General features: G+C 50.4%; 1 long non-coding RNA gene across 1 annotated transcript in view; it reads left to right on the forward strand.

Annotated features, from left to right (window-relative positions):
* LOC117979042 (uncharacterized) overlaps positions 1-11,497 on the forward strand; it is a 77,750-nt gene extending 66,253 nt beyond the window's left edge. Inside the window, exon 3 of the long non-coding RNA XR_010109236.1 lies at positions 11,110-11,497. This is a non-coding gene — a long non-coding RNA (uncharacterized LOC117979042). The remainder of the gene's footprint in view (positions 1-11,109) is intronic.
* Positions 11,498-13,296: the final 1,799 nt, after the last annotated feature.

The raw sequence follows: 13,296 nt of genomic DNA on the forward strand, positions 1-13,296 counted from the left end.
GCATGAGGAGAGGCTGGGCCCAGGCGGCTGTGCTGAGTCCTGCGAGCACTTCACATTCCTCCCGTTCTTTCCTTCCCCGGGGTCGGCAGAGCCCCTCTGTGTCCCACACAGTCAGGGGGAGACCCGGGCCCGTCTGCAGGGTGGAGGTCAGCAGAACATGTCTGCGGTACACGGAGGGACACGATGGGGGCCAGGTGTGGCAGGGATGGGCACAGCCTCCCCCACCCTCTGCCCGGAAGGGACTGAGTTCCAACAGGAAGCTCCACTGGCTCTCCAGGGAGAGAGTTTTGAGGCTGCTTATCTTGAGCCTGAATTGATCCGTTTGATGAAGCAAATCCTAAATTGAAGGCCTGGGGCTTCCTTGGCCCCACCCCACCCCCACACAGGGCCCCCACAGCCTGAGTCCTGGCCACTCACTGCAGCTGCCTGGTGCCCCATCCAGGGTCACGTCCTGACCCAGAAGCCTCGTCCAGGCCTCCCCTGAGGAAGAGGCAGGCCGGGTCCTGCTGGCATCTCCCTGTGACTCTCAGCATGGGGACACTGAGGACCTCACCTGGGCTGAGGGTGTCTGTGAGGCTGGATGCCAGCTGTGGAGACAGCAGAGAACTCTGAGCATCCTGCAAGCAGGGGCCTTTGTGATGCCTTGGGCCCCACTGGGGATGGCCTCGCGGGTTACGTAAAGGCAGGCAGTGTTCACTGTGCTCCCTGCCTGCCTGGCCGACCCCACCTCATTCTCACCATTGGAGGCAGGTTATTCCCATTTTACAGGAGAGGAAATTTAGACTTGGACAGACCAGGGCTGAGTCAACCTGGGTTGCTCTGAGTGATGGGTCTGGCTGCCATGGAAACCAGCAGCATGTGAGTCACTGGGACCAGCCAAGGTCACGCTCTGAGCAGGGAGGACTTGGGAACACAATGTCATGGACCGCCTGCACCAGCCGAGAGCTTGATGACATGTTCCTGGGGCAAGAGCTCCTCCACCTTGCCCTCTCTCAGATGACACACCAAGTTAGAAGGAAAGAAGGCAACAAGTCATGAAACGAGCTGCAAAATTTCCTTATGTTTTGCTTTTCATACTTAGAAATTAGACAAGCCTGGTAATTCATACCTTTAGTTTAATATATATTTTTTAAGAAGTAAGGTCTCACTCTGTTGTCCATGCTGGAGTGTGGTGGTACAATCACGGATCACTGCAGCTTCAAGGTACTGGGTCCAGGAGATACCCCGCCTCAGATTCCCAAGTAGCTGGGACCACAGGCGTGTGCCATCGCGCCCGGCCTGGCACATTTTGCATTCCTGTTGGAAGTTAGAGGGAGCCTCCCCTCCGTGTCTCACGTAAGTAGAGACTCCTGTGCCGGTGGCGCCTGATGGCTCTGAGAGACAATAGGGAGGTTCTGTTTGCAGACTCAGAGCTGCCTTTTCGTTCCTACCACCCTGAGACCTGTGGGCCAAGGGCTCTTCACCACTTGGACTTCTGAAGTAAGAGGCAGAAACTTCACCAGCAGAGGCTGAGAAATAGGGAATTAATATACAGTTCTTAGTATAGGATGATGTGAGGGGTTTTTGTGTACAGAATGGGAGACTTTGTATACAGCTCTCAGTATAGGATGATATGACGGGTTTTTGTGTACAGAATGGGAGACTTTGTATACGGCTCTCAGTATAGGATGATGTGACAGGTTTTTGTGTACAGAATGGGAGACTTTGTATACGGCTCTCAGTATAGGATGATATGACGGGTTCTTGCGTACAGAATGGGAGACTTTGTATACAGCTCTTAGTATAGGATGATATGACGGGTTCTTGCGTACAGAATGGGAGACTTTGTATACGGCTCTCAGTATAGGATGATATGAGGGGTTTTTGTGTACAGAATGGGAGACTTTGTATACGGCTCTCAGTATAGGATGATATGAGGGGTTTTTGTGTACACAATGGGAGACTTTGTATACGGCTCTCAGTATAGGATGATATGACGGGTTTTTGTGTACAGAATGGGAGACTTTGTTGGGTGACGCTGTCCATGGGCAGCTCTTTCCTGGAGTGCTCGCCCCTTCCCTCACTGCAAAGAGAACGGAGTCCCCCTCGTCTCAGCTGCAATGTTCGGTTTAATTTCATGCTCTCAGGGCTGAGGAGAAATCCCTCTGGGTTTGAAACCTTCCTGTGAAATCGCTGCAAAATGTGGTTATTGTTCCGACCTCCTGCTTCTGCCTGGAGTGACTTCTAAACCCCAATCTTCACACAGACATCATACATGCACACCCATAGAACACACACATTCGCCACACACCACACACACGCATCACACATACATATATATGCATACACATACAATGCGGCTTCTGCGAGGAAGAAGTGATGATATTCAGAAAGCCACCTGGCATGACCCCAGCTCCATGCCCAGGGCTCAGGGGAGGGTGTAAAACTTCAGCAAGCGTTGTTTGTGCAACCCCCAAACTTACCCCTCTCATTTCTATGTCTCTCATCGCAGCTTATTCTGAGGCAAAGAGATACTATCATCAGTGACTTACATTTTAGTGAGAATTTTAGCACTAAGAGTTTAAGCAAGACTTTCCACTGCCTTCTTCTAATATAGCAAGTCTTTTGTAATGCGGCTTGACCATGTAATGGGGAATTTATAGCTCATGTAACTTCCCTTTCCATATAGTTTAAAAATCAACATAATGCTGTAAGTGTAAGATAAAGGAAAAATAACATGAAAGTAATTTATAATCTATAACATGCACTTTAATATGACAGTGATCACTGACAACTGCCTAGGAGGTTGGTTAAAGTTGCCTGATGCCGGCTAATGAAGATAAAAAAGAAGTAAAACAATTGTCAGTGGAACAGTCTCAATGCTTTTTACTTCCTGTTCCTATTGTGAATCGTGACTGAGACATCCTGAGCAGGGTTCTGGAAGGTGTAGTGATATTTGTGCAACGTGGAGAACCTTGGTATAAAGTCCCTGTGAAATGAAATAATTCAGATGTGAAGCTGTTGTAAGTTGAGATCATTTTGCACCTTGAGAGGAACGTGGCCGTGTGGCTTGAGTCACAAGGTGTGAAGCTGCAACTTCTTTGATTCTGGGTCAAATCTCTTCCTCATTCTTGTCCTGTAAATGATTAGGAAGGACTGACTGGTACCATAGATGAGGCCCCTCAAGACGATTACTCCTCCTTGTGGAAAGTTAAAGCGAGTTTCCTTGGAATGCAGCAAGCTGTGAGCAATCCAGTGAAATAGATTTAACCTGTGACCTCCTTGAAACAGGCTGCAGCCCTGTCATACTTCTGTCTCTGCTTATAAAATGAAACTTTAACTTCTCACTTTAAAAGCAGAGCCCATTCATCTAGAGTCTGTGTTTCCAAGGTGATGACCCTCAAGCTTTGCACTCAAATAAACTCTGTACTGAATCACCTTTTCCAAATTTCATTATTGACGATTGACATTTTGCTAACCACAAAGGGATGTGAAGTGGGCCTCCAGTGATCCCCATTACATCACCAACAGCCAGAGCCTTGCTGTCAGCACACATGGCTTGGGTTCACCGGACCTCGCTGGAGTCAACAGGGACCTCTGGGAAGGATCTTCTCGGGTCCGAACCTCCCAGCTTGTTGAAGTTCTGACTTTTATTTGAGCCACACAAATTCCTAACTCGATAGGGCTGGAAGACCTACTGCAAGCTTGGAGTTTTGTTTGTTATTCTTCTGGGATTCTGCTGACCCCAGATTCAAGACTTTGATTTTTTTTTGAGGTTAAGGTTCTGTTTTGAATTATTCATTAGAGTTTCTAGAACCTTTTCTCCCATTTGAAATTTTGGTCAGGAAGAAAACAGTTTCTCTTTGAAAAGAGAAATTGAAGCTATGTGGATTGAGCAAAATTTGTAATGTTTGAAACTGGCCAGATTCTGAAGGTCGATTCAATAAGCAAATGTAAACTTCCTTCTCGAGTGACCAGAATTATAAAAGGTCCTCTAGGAGGATGAGGTAAGGCCCAGAAGGGAAGGACAGTGTTCCTCCTAACTGAAAAAGGCCCTGAATGATAGCCACGTGTCACGTTAATAAACGATGAAGATGCTTTTATGAGAAAGGCTGCATTACAGGCTCGTATAGCCTTAGACAGACTCCCTGCAGCCCCAGAGGGAACCTGCACCATCACAAAGACTGAACGTCATGTCCCTAACCCAGATGAATCAAATAATGTCCCTAAATTAATTACCGATATGAAAACCCAATAACCAAACTTTCAGATCCAAAACCTCTCCACACAGTTGGTTAAGCAGCTGGTTTAGGTCTTGGGGAACTTGGCAGAAGCAGCTGTTAATCAATCGTTGGTTGGGTTCTGGCCTGTTTTGTCTTCCCTGCTCTGGCATTGGTGTGCAATGGAGTCAGTTCACAACTGAAGATACTAAAATAATCGTCACTCACAGAATCCCATTAACAGACAATGCAGCTGTGTAGCCTGACCAAGGTCACCATGTCACTTCCTTCATGTGGCTCCAGGTTCGGCCTATGCCCCGTCAGTTCTGTACAGCTTGGCACATGGCCCTAGACATGGGAGACAACGTCCTAAGAGTGAACCTTCCTAAGTATCTGGGGCTAAGCCCCTAAACATACAGAGATTCCCAAACCATCTGCATTCAGCTGCTAAGCTTTCTTCAAAAGGATCATGTTGATGTTGAAAAGGGGAGATGTGAAATTAATCCAAACTGAAAGCTGTTGGAACCGTACCTGATTTTGAGCCTTCAGAGGAACGTGGCTGTGGGGCCTGCGTCGCATGGTGTGAAGCTGCACCTTCTGCTTCTTTATTCTGGGTCAAATCTCTTCCTCATTCTTGTCCTGTAATGATTAGGAAAGACTGAATGGTACCAGGGGTGAGACCCCCTCAACACCATTACCCTTCCTTATGGGATGTTAAAACAAGCTTCCTTAGTGTAGCGAGCTGTGACCAGGTGAGACCCCCTCAACACCATTACCCTTCCTTATGGGATGTTAAAACAAGCTTCCTTAGTGTAGCGAGCTGTGACCAATCAAGTCAAATCGCTATAACCTATGTCTTGATCTTGTTGGAAAATGCTGCAACCTGTTAAACCTCTGCCTCTGACTATGTAAATGAGACTTTAACTTTCCATTTTGAGAGTCTGTGTTTCCTATGTGACTATCCTCCAACTTCGTGTTCAGATAAACTCCACACTTCATCATATTTTTGGATTCTAAGTATTTAAGCTTGAAAATTGCAAAGACACATTATCATGTTTATGCGGTGTCAGCATTCTATGGAAGTTTAGTGCAATTAAAATCGGGAAAAGGGCCAGGTGCAGTGGCTCACACCTGTAATCCCAGCACATTGGGAGGCCGAGGTGGGCAGATCACCTGAGGCCAGGAGTTAGAGACCAGCTTGGCCAACATGGTGAAACCCCATCTTACTAAAAATACAAAAATTAGCTGGTATGGTGACAGACATCTGTAATCCCAGCTACTAGGGAGGCTGAGGCAGGAGAATAGCTTGAACCTGGGAGGCAGAGGTTGCAGTGAGCCGAGATCGCGCCACTGCACTCCAGTCTGGGCGACAGAGTGAGACTCCATCTGAAAAAGAAAAATAAAAGTGAAGACTTTTTTGTTTCAGTGTACATTACAACCACTCAAATTAGTTATGGGTATATTTTTCTTGCCTTTTTTTCACAGTTTCTGCAGGAGGTGGGCTGCCCTGTGCTGGTCAGGATGTCAAGCACCTTTGGGACTCTGCCCATTAAACCACAGGGGATTTCCTCATTATTGCAACAATTCCATCCCCAGAAATATCCCACGTGCCTGAGGTGGTGGCCATCTCTTCGTAGGGAGACTGTCGGAGCTTCCTTTTAAACAGACTCTGCCCTGTCTCTGTGAAGACGTTCAGGTGCTGAGCACACGGAGGGCGGTGGGTGGGGGGACATGAGACTGTAGGCAGCTCTCTAGAGCCCCTTTCACACGTGGGTCGTCACCCACCGACTTTCGGATCTCTGGGAGTGGGAACTGCACAGGCCGGGATGTTGTTTGGGGTCATTGCACCGAGAAGTGTTCCATGTGCAATGTGGTTAGAATCTTGTCACCCTAGGAATGGAAGGTCTTCAAGACCATGGTATCCAACCCCTCCATCATGCAGATAGGGGACCTCAGGCCCTCAGGGCGATAAGAAGGAATCAGGCTTTCGAAGGTTAAGGAAGTGTCAAGTGCAAAACTCGGTCTCTGGAGCTCTGAGGTGGAGCCTCACCCTCACCCTGGCCCCGGCGTCCTCAGCCTGTGGGCGCCCAACTGCTCTGACGCAGCAACTGGCACGACCACCAGCCCCAGGGAGCAGCAGCGAGTTTCCAGGGTTAGGAATCACCCGGGAGACAGTAATTCAGACTCCCAGGCTCCACAGAAACCTGCAGGGACCTCGGGGAAAGGGAGCTTTGTCCTAAGGCTCCGCTTTGGGAAGAGGCTGGGCGGCCACTAGGTGGCGCGGCAGAGCCGCGTCTTCGGCCGCAGGTGCCCGCGCTTGGGAGCGGGAAGCCAGGCTGGGTCATCCCGGTGCTGTCACTGCAGGAGGCAGAGACCCCACATCCCGCAAAGACGGAGGGGCTGGATTCCACCAGCAGCTGAGCCCATCTCTCCGCCCTTAAAAATCAAACCACATCTTAGGACAATATCAGGCTTGCGAACGAAGCATCCAGGGGTGGCCCACGTGGGAAGGAGGGTGAGGCCGTGGGCCCCCTCGGTTCAACCTCACAGTCTCTCTGCTCTCCCCACTTCCGAGGCAGATTTCTGGGAATTTGGGAGTTCAGAGGGAGGAGAAATAAGTCGTTTGTCAGCAGCCTGCTCCCTGATCTCCAAGGTCCCTTCCAGAAGGACAGGCGCTCCTCACACGGCCAAGCCCGGCCCGGTCCAGGTCTCTCCACCCAGCAGCCCTGCGCTCTGTCTCTCCCTTTCCCCTTTCCTCCCTGCCTCCCTCCCTCCATTTCTCCCTTCCTTCCTTCCCTCCCCGCACAGGATCTGCCATTCCTTAGCTGTGAAATGCAGGCACAGGGCCTGTGATTGCACTCTGGGTGATAGCAGTAGCAGTGCCCTCAGGCAGGTCAGTTGACTCAACAGACCCAGGTCAAAGTCCCCCAGCCCACAGGTCCAGCTCAGTCAGCATCTGCTGGTCTACAGGAGCCCAGCCCTGGAGCAGGGACACCTTTGCACCAACAGTGCTGCATGAGATGGGCTGGGGTGAGCCCCCAAAGCCAGGGCCTGATGGAGGCCTGCGGACCCAGCAGGAGAAGCCCTGCTGTCAGCTGCAGAAGAGAAGAGGCAGGTGTCTGGAGAGGGGGCGGGGGGTGTCCTATGGCAGGTGGAACTTGTCCCTATTTACCTGGCTGGGGTGGGGCCACGGCACAAAATGGATGCCCTGAAAAATTTGAACCAATCTGGAAAATGTGCGTCCACCTCTGCACTATGCCTGTTCTGCACCATATGCCTGTTCTCTGCCTCCCTCTGGGCCAAGGCTTACCTGCCTTGCAGCCTCAGGAATGTCAGTCTGGTTTCCGAGAGAGGGTCCTAGAAGCCACTGAGTAACTGTTACGGGAGGGACCTAGAAGCCACGGAGTAACTGTTACTGGCAGGCACTGTACTCATCTCTCTCCTTGGATTATCTCATGAAACTTCTCAATGGGAGCCATCAAAGCTTGGCCCCTCTGCTTTTCTCCTTGGGGTGGTCACTTTTATGCTCTCCCTGGAGCGCCTGTTAAGCATGAATCACTGCTCTAGGAAAAGAGCTGCCAGGTAGAAGGGCAGACCTGCACAGCCACTGGCTGCAGCTGCTCCGGGATCCAGTTACTTACCAGGACTGAGGACTGGAGGTTCTCCGCAGACAGGTGCTGGCCCCGGGGACTGGGCTCAGCCTGGGATGAAACTCGCTCCTGTAGAGACCAAGGGTGGGTGAGGGCAGGAGGGAGGGGTGTGGGGCCAGTCCATCCCGGAGACGGTTTCCTTCTCCTTACCCGTTGCAAGGCTCGTGGCGGACACCCCTGCACCCAAAGTCACACTGACAAGAGGAGGGCATGGCACATGTGTTTAGCCAAAGCCTTCCGCCACACGAGGACCCAAGGCCCCGGGAAACGGAATTCTTCTGCTAAGCCTGAGGAAGGAAGCAGGAACCAGGGAGTTCTGGGAGTGGACAGAAAGTCGTGCCCTGGAGCTGGTGAGCCGGGAGCCTGGCCAGGCCCCTTGGCAGAATCCTTCCTGGGTCTGTGCTGGGATCGTCCCCTGGGTGCCCAGCAGGACACAGACACTTGACCTTCCGGGAGAAGCGGGGAAGCAGAGAGCTACCCTCCCAGGTTTTATGGCTTGCTTTCAGGGAGAAGAGCCCTAGTTTCCATTATGGCCTTTGTAGTGGGATGAAGGGTGAAGGCCAGAGAGGACTTCTTGCTTCTGTTGACTTCCAGATCTCCCTCAGCTCAAAGCAGGCCGTTCACCAAGGTGCTGCATTTGGGGTATTGCGTTTTGAACCCCGATGGGGGAGTTAGAAAATGCATATGAAATTGCCTGCAAAAATGGCAGAGTCATGAAAAGTGCATTACATTTTTTTTAATGGTAAAGCAAAGACGCTCTGACCACTGTTTCATTCTGTACTTTTCTTTAAAAAGATTCCCAAGAGGCGAGTTCCCTCGGTTTATTTTAAACAAGCTATTTAATGCTGTCTTATGATTTCATTGAGTTTTTATGTACATAAGTTAAACACTGACTAAAAATATCCTTAAATAGTCTGTCACTGACCAACGAAGTGTCATTTTTTCTTGGTAGAGTTTTTTTGTTTTTTTTTGTTTTTTTTTGAGATGGTGTCTCACTCTGTCGCCCACGCTGGAGTGCAGTGGTGCGATCTCCACCTACTGGGTTCACGCCATTCTCCTGCCTCAGCCTCCTGAGTAGCTGAGACTACAGGTGCCCGCCAGCACGCCCGGCTAATTTTTTAAATATTTTTGTAGTAGAGACGGGGTTTCACCGTGTTAGCCAAGATGGTCTCGGTCTCCTGACCCGTGATCTGCCCGCCTCGGCCTCCCAAAGTGCTGGGATTACAGGCGTGAGCCACCGCGCCCGGCCGGTAGAGTTCTTAAGGGTTGATTCCCCTTCACTGATAGGGTGAAAGAAAGCCCTTCCATGCTCCTAAACAGGAGTGGTGGTGTGATGTCTGTGTGTGCAGGTGTGGTATGTGGTGTGTCTGTGTGGTGTGTGTGCAGGTGTGGTGTGTGTGTGGAAGTGAGTGATTTTTGACTGTGGGGAAGTATATGTGGTGTGTGTGTATGGTGGGTGGTATGAGTGGTTTTGGGGGTGTGTATGTGTGTGTGTGGTGGGTGGTGTGAGTGATGTTTGGCTGTGTGTGTGGTGGGTGGTGTGAGTGATTTTTGGCTGTGTGTGTGATGTGTGTGGTGGGTGGTGTGACTGATTTTTGGGTGTGTGTGGTGGGAGGTGTGAGTGATTTTTGGCTGTATGTGTGTGTGTGTGGTGGGTGGTGTGAGTGGTTTTGGCTGTGTGTGTGTGTGTGGTGGGTGGTGTGAGTGATTTTTGGCTGTGTGTGTGGTGTGTGTGGTGGGTGGTGTGACTGATTTTTGGGTGTGTGTGGTGGGAGGTGTGAGTGATTTTTGGCTGTGTGTGTGGTGTGTGTGTGGTGGGTGGTGTGAGTGATGTTTGGCTGTGTGTGTGGTGGGTGCTGTGAGTAATTTTTGGCTGTGTGTGTCTGTGTCCGTGTGGTGGGTGGTGTGAATGATTTTTGGGTGTGTGTGGTGGGTGGTGTGAGTGATTTTTGGCTGTGTGTGTGGTGGGTGGTGTGAGTGATTTTCAGCTGTCTGTGTGTGTGTGTGGTGGGTGTGTGAGGTGGGTCATGTGAATGATTTTTGGGTGTGTGTGGTGGGTGGTGTGAGTGATTTTCGGCTGTCTTTGTGTGTCTGTGTGGTGGGTGGTGTGAGTGGTTTTGGCTGTGTGTGGTGGGTGTGTGTGGTGGGTAGTGTGTGATTTTTGGCTGTGTGTGTCTGTGTGGTGGGTGGTGTGAGTGATTTTTAGGTGTGTGTGGTGGGTCGTGTGTGATTTTTGGGTGTGTGTGTCTGTGTGGTGGGTGGTGTGAGTGGTTTTGGCTGTGTGTGTGTCTGTGTGGTGGGTGGTGTGAGTGGTTTTGGCTGTGTGTGTGTGTGGTGGGTGGTGTGAGAGGTTTTGGGTGTGTGTGCAGTGTGTGTGTCTGTCTTTCTGTGTGTAATGCTTATCGATATACTCACATGACGTACTTATTTCACTGATCACAGGATTTCACAGTTTTTGAGAGGTGTCTCTTCTTGACAGTAAATATTGATTATTTAAATTGTGCAAATGCAGAGTTAGTTAGGATTTGAGGTTTTATTCCAGAAAGTTCATGGCGATGTGGAAGGCTGGAAACTGATTCCCTGAAAGATATCCGAGTCCCTGGAACCTGTGAATGAGACCTTACGTGGAGAAAGAAAAAGGATCTTTACAGGGAAAAGATTAAGGGTCTGGAGAACGGGAGAGCTGCCTGGACCACCTGGGGGAGCCTGAGTGCCAAAACCCATGCCCATTCCAAAGGGAGGTGGAGGGGTTTTCCACAGACAGAGGGAAAGGAGACGTGGAGGCAGCGGAATTGGAACGGGGCAGCCCCGGTCAGGTTTGCCTGGAGCCCCCAGAACCTGGAAGAGACAAGGAAGGGCCCCGAAGAGCCTCCAGAGGGAGCGCGGCCCCACAGACACCTCCACCTGGGAGTGCTGGACTCTGCCACGGGGACAGTGTCCATTCCCTGTGTGGGGCCACCCTGTGTGTGGGAGTCCATGACGCAACCCCGGGAAACCAACACAGGCAGAGACGGAAACCTGCAGGGTCTGAACCCCAAACCCAAGACCTACCTGTCTCTCCCAGCCCCAGGTCAAGTGCTCCCTCCCCGCTCCACCAGGGGTCGTGCTCCCACTTTCCCCAGGCCTGGAGCTGCCCCCAACCCCAAGAACAGTGCTCCCCCTTGACTCCCAGGGATAGTGCTCCCCCTAACCCCAGGGATAGTGCTCCTCCACGACCCCCAGTCCGGTGCCCTAACTGCAGATTGCATTCTTGGTTGCAGGAAGTCATGAGCGAAGAGACCGTGAGCCTCTCCCAAACCCCGCATGTGCTGACATCTCCATGTGTGCTGTGTCCTGGGTAGGCTTTCTTCATAGACCGTGCTTCCGTCTGTCTGGAGTTTCCGCTTCATCCATCTGTCCACAGGGAGGACACACACCCCAGAGTCCGAGGCCACACCACGCATTCTGTAGAAACTCACTGCCCAGGAAGCACGCTTTATTAGGAAAGCTCCAGGTTCACAGAGGCTCTGGGCTCTCTCTGGGCCGGACGCCCTTCACTGTTTGAACTCAGCAGCTGCCTGCAGGTGCGGAGGACATGCACCTTCCAGCCTTTGTCCTTTCCCGGCCTTTCTTCTGGTCAATCTTACCGTCTGTCGGCCCTAAGTGGACGCTCAGGTAAGTGAGTCCGTAAGCAATGAGCAGTTCCTGTCCTTAGCATGTCTGGGGTCTGTGGCTTTTGAGAAGGCATCTGCAAAACTATTGCTGACATGGATGTCATGAGGTTCTCTCCCTTATTCCAGAGCTCAGTAAGCCCACAGGGCACAAGGCTCTTGACATTCACAGCTGAGTGAGAAAGTGGTGATGTTTAACTATAAGCATGAAAAACCCAAAAAGTACAATAATAAGGTTTCCATGTGCAACGCATGTATCCAGCGCCCTGGAACGAAACAGACATGTGTGCTCTTTGAGCGGAAAGGAAGATGCAGGTCAGGAAAAATGGTGATTCTGCTGTTTCCCAAGTCACCCAGCAGGTGGGGGTGTCTGCTCATGGAAACCCGCATTTGCTAGGATACAATTTCTCTCTTTCTTTTTCACGGAGGAAAGGTCAATTCACTCAGAAATTACATCCTTAGTGAGATACCCATGACTTGTAGGGCCCCATACACTCAGAACCCCCGCTCCCAGGGGACTGCTGGGTGAACGTTGTCCAACATGTGTAATATTCACAAGGAATGGGTGTTACAAGCCCAGCAGGCTGTATGGCTTTCGTTAATTTGGCCAGAGTCATTCACGAATAGCAGAATGTTTAATATGGAAGCAGCAGCCACCCAAATAGCAAACACAATTTGGTAGCGATGTGGGGCCGTTAGCGCCATGGCAGGGGTGAGGCAGTCTGACCAAGTGTTGATGGTGAAGTGTGTTGTCATCTCTTCCTGAACTTAAATTTGTTACGTGACTCTAAGCAATTCACTTCCAATGCCTGGGACTCAGCTATTTCCTCTCCAAAATCAAGGGGCTGTACAGAGTGACCTTGGGGTGCTCTCCAGGGCTAACACGGTACCAGTTATCCCAGTAAGAGGCCAAAGCCACGGCCAGTTTGCCTGAAATTCTCCTGTGAGTGGCCCAACAGAAATAATCAAAGTGAGTGGATGGTCTGACAGACACAGAAAGGCCTGGGAAGGAAGCTGACCAACTCCCTGGATACTTAGCCAGGCGCAATCTTCTCAGATCTTTAAATCGATTGAGATTTGGCAAAATTGTTACAAATCATGGCAGTATATCAACCAAGATCATTATACCCATTAAGTAACTAATACCCTAAAACTCTTTGACCCCAGGGAGTGTCAGGATTGTAGCACTGTGAAGATGCTGCAGACGAATTAAGGCTGATCCCATCATCGGGGATTGTCAAGGTTGTGAGCCATCAGTGTGTAATCATCCCAGGACTCTTAAAATACGTGTATCACTATAGTCAGGGCTCTGCAGTGAGACAGAACCAGTAGGCTACATAGGTAGGTAGCTATATAGATAGACAGGTGATAGAGATAGATAGATAGATAGATAGATAGATAGATAGATAGATAGATAGATGATAATAGATAAACAGATAGCTAGCTAGATGGATGGAAAGAGGATATTCAGTAGGAGAATGGGCTCATGTGATGGTGGAGGTGAGAAGTCCCAGGACAGGCTGTCTTGGAGCTGGAGAATGGTGGAGGTTGAGAAGTCCCAGGACAGCCTGTCTTAGAGTAGATAGATAGATAGATAGATGATAGACAAACAAACAGATAGCTAACTAGGTGGATGGAAAGAGGATATTCAATAGGAGCACTGGCTCATGTGATGGTGGAGGTGAGAAGTCCCAGGACAGGCTGTCTTAGAGCTGGAGACTCTGGGATGCCGGTCATGGGACTCAGGACCCGAGTTGCAAGGCCTCAGAGCCAGGGAAGACAATGGCGTGACTCAGT

This window comes from Pan paniscus, chromosome 12, assembly GCF_029289425.2.
Source record: "Pan paniscus chromosome 12, NHGRI_mPanPan1-v2.0_pri, whole genome shotgun sequence".
NCBI lineage: Eukaryota > Metazoa > Chordata > Mammalia > Primates > Hominidae > Pan > Pan paniscus.